Source organism: Alexandromys fortis, unplaced genomic scaffold (assembly GCF_014885135.2).
Source record: "Alexandromys fortis isolate MF-2015 unplaced genomic scaffold, M_Fortis_MF-2015_v1.1 scaffold_330, whole genome shotgun sequence".
Lineage (NCBI taxonomy): Eukaryota > Metazoa > Chordata > Mammalia > Rodentia > Cricetidae > Alexandromys > Alexandromys fortis.
This window is the reverse complement of record NW_026068204.1, coordinates 25,818-31,612: the sequence shown is the minus strand read 5'-3', so window position 1 is coordinate 31,612 and position 5,795 is coordinate 25,818. Positions and strand designations below refer to the sequence as shown.

The 5,795-nt window shown below is 43.5% G+C and overlaps 1 pseudogene; it reads left to right on the top strand.

Moving 5' to 3' along the window:
* The first annotated feature begins 1,449 nt into the window (after positions 1–1,449).
* LOC126493209 (oogenesin-1-like) lies at positions 1,450–3,093 on the top strand (annotated as a pseudogene).
* Positions 3,094–5,795: the final 2,702 nt, after the last annotated feature.

Below are 5,795 nucleotides of genomic sequence, written 5' to 3'. Positions count from 1 at the left end.
TCTGTGTGTATGCCTGCAGGCCAGAAGAGGGCACCGGACCTCATTCCAGATGGTTGTGAGCCACCATGTGGTTGCTGGGACTTGAGCTCAGGACCTTTGGAAGAGCAGGCAATGCTCTTAACCGCTGAGCCATCTCTCCAGCCCCTTATTTATTTATTTATTTATTTATTTATTTATGGTTTTTCAAGGCAGGGTTTCTCTGTGACTTTAGGAGCCTGTTCTAGAACTAGCTCTTGTAGTTCAGGTTTGCCTTAAACTCACAGAGATCTGCTTGCCTCTGCCTCTTGAGTGCTGGGATTAAAGATGGGCCCCACCATTACCTGGCTTCCTTCAGAGAATTTATAATGAATTAGAGCAATATTGCATGTGTCTGTCTTTGTTCTATCATAGCCTTTAAAAAAGACCAATAGCACCTAACTGACTAACCATGTTCAGATACTATTATTCACAGTTAAGAATTGTAAAATAATGCACATAACCTTTGCCTTTTTCTTTTTTTTTTAACATCATTGCATTTATTTCATAAAATTAAGTAGAAATGCCAAATGCTGTCATTACAGAGAGATTTTCTTCCTAGCGATAACTCTTTTTTGATATTTTTTAATTAATTAATTTATTTATTTGTTAAAGATTTCTGTCTCTTTCCCACCACCGCCTCCCATTTCCCTCCCCCAATCAAGTCCCCCTCCCTCTTCAGCTCAAAGAGCAATCAGGGTTCCCTGCCCTGTGGGAAGTCCAAGGACTACCCACCTCCATCCAGGTCTAGTAAGGTGAGCATCCAAACTGCCTAGGCTCCCACAAAGCCAGAATGTGCAGTAGGATCAAAAACCCATTGCCATTGTTCTTGAGTTCTCAGTAGTCCTCCTTGTTTGCTATGTTCAGCGAGTCCGGTTTTATCCCAGGCTTTTTCAGACCCAGGCCAGCTGGCCTTGGTGAGTTCCCGATAGACCATCCCCATTGTCTCAGTGTGTGGGTGCACCCCTCGCGGTCCTGAGTTCCTTGCTCGTGCTCTCTCTCCTGCTCCTGATTTGGACCTTGAGATTTCTGTCTCAATAGTTTAGTTTTCTCCTTTTAAAAGACATCCAGGACCTCTTCACAGTTACAGCTGTTGTTAGCTACAAAGTAGGTGATAAGTTTTACTACATGTCTTCAAAGAATGCCTATGTCCCTGAGAATTTTCCTTGTAGTATTTTTTTATTACTAACAAGTTGATAGTATATGATGATAGTATATGATATATATGATGCTTGGGAATTTCTAATGGCAGAATAAATGGATCATTATCTCTGAAAACCAGTCAGGCTTGGTGACCAGGCCCCACCCAGACTCATGTAGCGGGCAAGATAGAGGCTGCTGAGGGAGGAGGACTTGTTCATTTCTACTCTGGAGGACCTGCCTGTAGGGCTGTTCCCAACGATATTTGAGGGTGCCTTCACTGACAGATGTACAAACTTCCTGAGGGCCATGGTGCCTGCCTGGCCATTCCCATGCCTTCCTGCAGGAGTCCTGATAAAAGACCCCCCCCCCCAAGACTTTGGAAGCTCTGCTTGATGGACTAGTTGTGTTGATTACAGGGAAGGTTCATCCCAGGTAAGCAGGACCCAGGTAGGATGAGGAAGGCTCTGTGGGTGCAGAGAAGCAACAACTGGGGACAGGGAGTACTCCATCTGGGCATACAATGGCAAATGTGGAGGACACAAGAGTAGACATAGCCACAGAGGAATAGGCCTCTCCCTGTCAGGCTCACAGACACACGTGGAATGAGTTGGGGGTTGATAGGAATGAAATGGAGGGAAATGAAACTGGGCTACAGATGGCAAAGACCACTGAGTATGAGACTTTGGGCTTGATCCTAGGCAAAGGGAAAAAGCAAAGACTTGGAAGGGAAAGCAGATATGAGATGTGGATAAGAAGTAGACTGTACAGTGTATCTTGTCTTATCTTCTGGGATTTCTTCCTGTTTTACAAACAGGACATCAAAATTCAGAGTGTTTGACTTGATGAATGTGCGCTTTGACTTCTGGAGCTTTAGGGCTGGAACCCATGGAGGTGACTGCTCAGCACCCATGAGTGAAAAGCAGCCAATGATAGTAACTGATCTTGAAATCATGAAGGCCAATTTCAGTGAATGTGACGGACGTTTGTTGCAGTGGGCCTAGCAGTGAAAAGATTTCATTCATTTATGCTGCAGAAAGCTCAAGATTTGGGATTTATCTATCCATACTGCCATAGAGACCTTCAAAATTGTAGATGTAGACTGTATCTTGGAGCTGCAGCTAAATCAATGGTGGCTTGAATACATGTCACACATTTTTCCTTATGTGGGGCAGATGAGAAATCTTCACACACTTCACAAATACCATCTGGCATAACTAATCCCTTGATCTCTCCCTAGGTACCTGAAGACCTCCTTGGAGACCCTGTCCATCACTTGCTGCTGGCTCTCACAGTCAGACTTGGGTTACCTGAGCCAGAGCCTGAACATCTGTGAGCTCAGACATCTGAACCTGAGCAATGTAGTGCTATCTGCTTTATGCCCTAAGCCCCTTGGGGTTCTCTTTGAGAGAATCACAAGTACCCTGCAAACGCTGGAATTGGAGGAGTGTGGCATGAGGGACTCCCATTTCAGTGTGATCATGCCTGCCCTGAGCCAGTGATCCCAGCTTACCAAGGTCAATTTCTATCAGAATGATATCTCTCTGCTTATCCTGAAGAACCTTCTACGTCACACAGCCAAGCTGAGCAAGCTGACCCATGAGACGTATCCTGCCTCTCTGGAATGCTACGACTCCATGACAATACTTAGAGACAGATTCAAGCAACTTTGTCCTGCGCTCAGGGCCAAAAGGCAGCTGTAGAAAGTTTCCTTTGTTACAAGAACCTGATGGATCTATTTTCAACCCTGTTCCTATGACCTGGAGGCCAGACTTTGCCTTTGTCCATAAGTAGCATAAGGTTGCTTCTGGTACTGGGAATGGAAGCCTTTGTATGTGCCCTGTGTGCATCCTTGATTGCATATAACAAATGCGCTGAGTTTGTGGGGTTGCTAGTGTGTCTCCATCGGCACAAGCCCACTTGTTCCCAGTATTTCAACACCCATTTGTTTAGGACCTGGTGATGAGTTTTTTGCTATCTGTGTTGGCAGAAGTGCTGGGATCAAAATAAGGTTTGAGTGATTTTTCCTCACAACACTGAGGACATGCTTTTAGTGTACGTATAATTTTAAATCCACTTCTCGTGGGGAAGCTTTCCAAATCTGTTTATCTATTCACATTTCAAATAAAGGCCAACACTATTTCAATTATCCTTGGTGTATTTAATTCTCAAACCAAAGATGTGCAGGAGAATGAATCCTATGATTGGCTGGAGCTCCAGAAGCAAAGTAGTCCAGGATGGCCACACAGCTTGGGGATCCCATTCTATTGTTTTTTGTTTTGTTTTTGTCTTTCTTTTAGACAGTGTCTTCCTGTGTTGCTTGGATCTTACCAAGTGTTTGCTTCCAAAATCAAGGACAGAGAGTTAGACACTCACCTGAGATGCAGCTTGTACCTTTCCCTTGCTGTATGTAATTCTGCCCCAGGTGTACCTGCTCTCAAAAGGTGTTAGAGAATGTGGGCGGTGGAAATTTCCTCTATGGAGGACACCATCTTTGTCACAGTAGGGAATTCTACATGATGCTTTGTCTATAAAGAAGCCCAATATAAACAGTAATTCAACCAGTTATACATGAAAGAATCATTACTTTGGTTTTTTTCTGAGGTTAACAGACTTCTTTTGTATCTGATAAATTACTATTAATCTAAAAATTAGTTAAAAAATGTCTTAAGTAGAGTACACTTCAACCATACTGGACAATTTACCACAGCCTGAGTACATGTGATTTTCAAAGCAGGTTTGACTGAACTCAGAGCTCCCTACAAACCCAGTTCAGAGGCTCCCAACTGTTCTCATCTGTACTCAGATTAGATGTTCTCCTCCATGGAAGCTAGGTTGCAGGTATCCATCTAGTCCAGATCTGGTAAGTCACTCATCTGCATCAGGATGTCCCATCTGACTCTGTTTAACAGATAAGACTAGGAAAATTAGTCCCAGGATGACCCAGGGAATTCTTCATTTTAAATTTCATTTATTAGTGTGTGTGATGGGGTTAAACACTCATTGCAGGCACAAATTTGTGGAGTTGTTTCTCAGCTTGTAATTTAACATGGTTCCTGGGAGTTGAACTAGGTCTCCTTGTCTGCAGATTAAGTGGCTTTACTGGCAAAGTCATCTTGTTGGCGTAATGCCCAGGGGAGCATAATAAAGGTCAGTTTTCACTCTGCAAGACACATTAAATGACTCCTCTATCAACTATCATAAAACTTTTGTTTAAGATAAGGAATTCAAAACATTCCCTTTAATCACATTTCTGTAATGTTTATATAAATGCCCACCCAACAGTAACTACAGAGCTCCTTTACAAATGCCAAGTGGCCACTGTGTCCCAGAGTGAAACATTCCAAGAATATAATCTCATTGAAATTGCTTGAGAAATGGGCCTCATGGATTTTAGGTCCCTCAATATTTGTCCCAACTTAGAACATACCTGGAGAAGTCACCCATGGTCTAGGCTCTACTGTGGCATGTGGTACCATCCTTATCCGAGCTTTCTCAGTCTGACGGTGTGGCACAGTAACTTCTCCATAAAACACACAGCTAAATAGTTTCCATTCTAACTGTGGGCTATAAGCTGGAAGCAGATGTCCAGGGCAGGCAGAGTGGCTTGTAACTGGGACTCAGTGATGCTACAGTACTCTATGACCAGGGTCTGTAGATTGCCCAACATATTATCTGAGAGAGGTCTGGGAAGTTCAGGACTGAATTCCTCCATGAGAATGTGAATGTAAAACAGGTGCTTGGGTTGACTGGTTGTCAGGCACTCACAAAGATGCTTCAATTCTGATTTCATCAGTGGACTGGACTTCAACCACTTCAGCCTTTCACACAGCTGCAAATTCTCTGACAGTCGGTAGTTAAAGATGCCTAGAAGTACCCACATTAAGTTCATCAACCATCTGGCTCCAGCCAGTGTTTCTTAGAACCAGTCTAGGAAGGAAATACCTAGAAACTTGAGTGCTGAACCTGCTTTTTTCATGGAAAAGTCCCAGCCACTACTCAAGGCCTACAAAGGAAGGCAATGGAAATGTCCTACTCACAACCTGCCCACTTTCCTTGTACAACTGTAGTCATGGCCAGGAGGGTGCAAGGACAATCATAAATGGGTTCCATTAGCTTTCATTTTAAAAGCCTTTGGTGCATGTGGCAGGACTCAGGAGGCAGAGGCAGGTGTTGTGCACTTAAGGTTTGATGACAGCCTGATCTCCATAACAGACATTAAAAAACAGAGTGTCCTTAGGAGCCTATTGGAGTGGGAACATATCTAAAATCCCAGTACATGGAAGCAGAGGTGGGCTTCAGATTTCAACTTTATTCCCAGTGTGGAAAAAGAAACAGAAAATAAAACATCTTTAGTAGGGTATTGAGGCCCACGCTTGTGGAAAGGTAGGAAGATGAGCTAGGTTATGGTTCTGTTGGTTTATGTAGTGACCTGGGCAGTGCTTCTTGTACCTTCCCCTTCTAGTCATTTATTCATTCAAAGTTACTGGAACTAGCGCGTTAGCGAATCTTCATAGAAAGTGTGAATGATTCCCCCCCCCCCCAGGATCTCTAAATATGGTCGTTTATAAAAAAATAAACATCACGTCTAAACCTAGTGCTAAGGTTTTGTATTTCTGCCCTAAGTTGGCCTTGGTGTC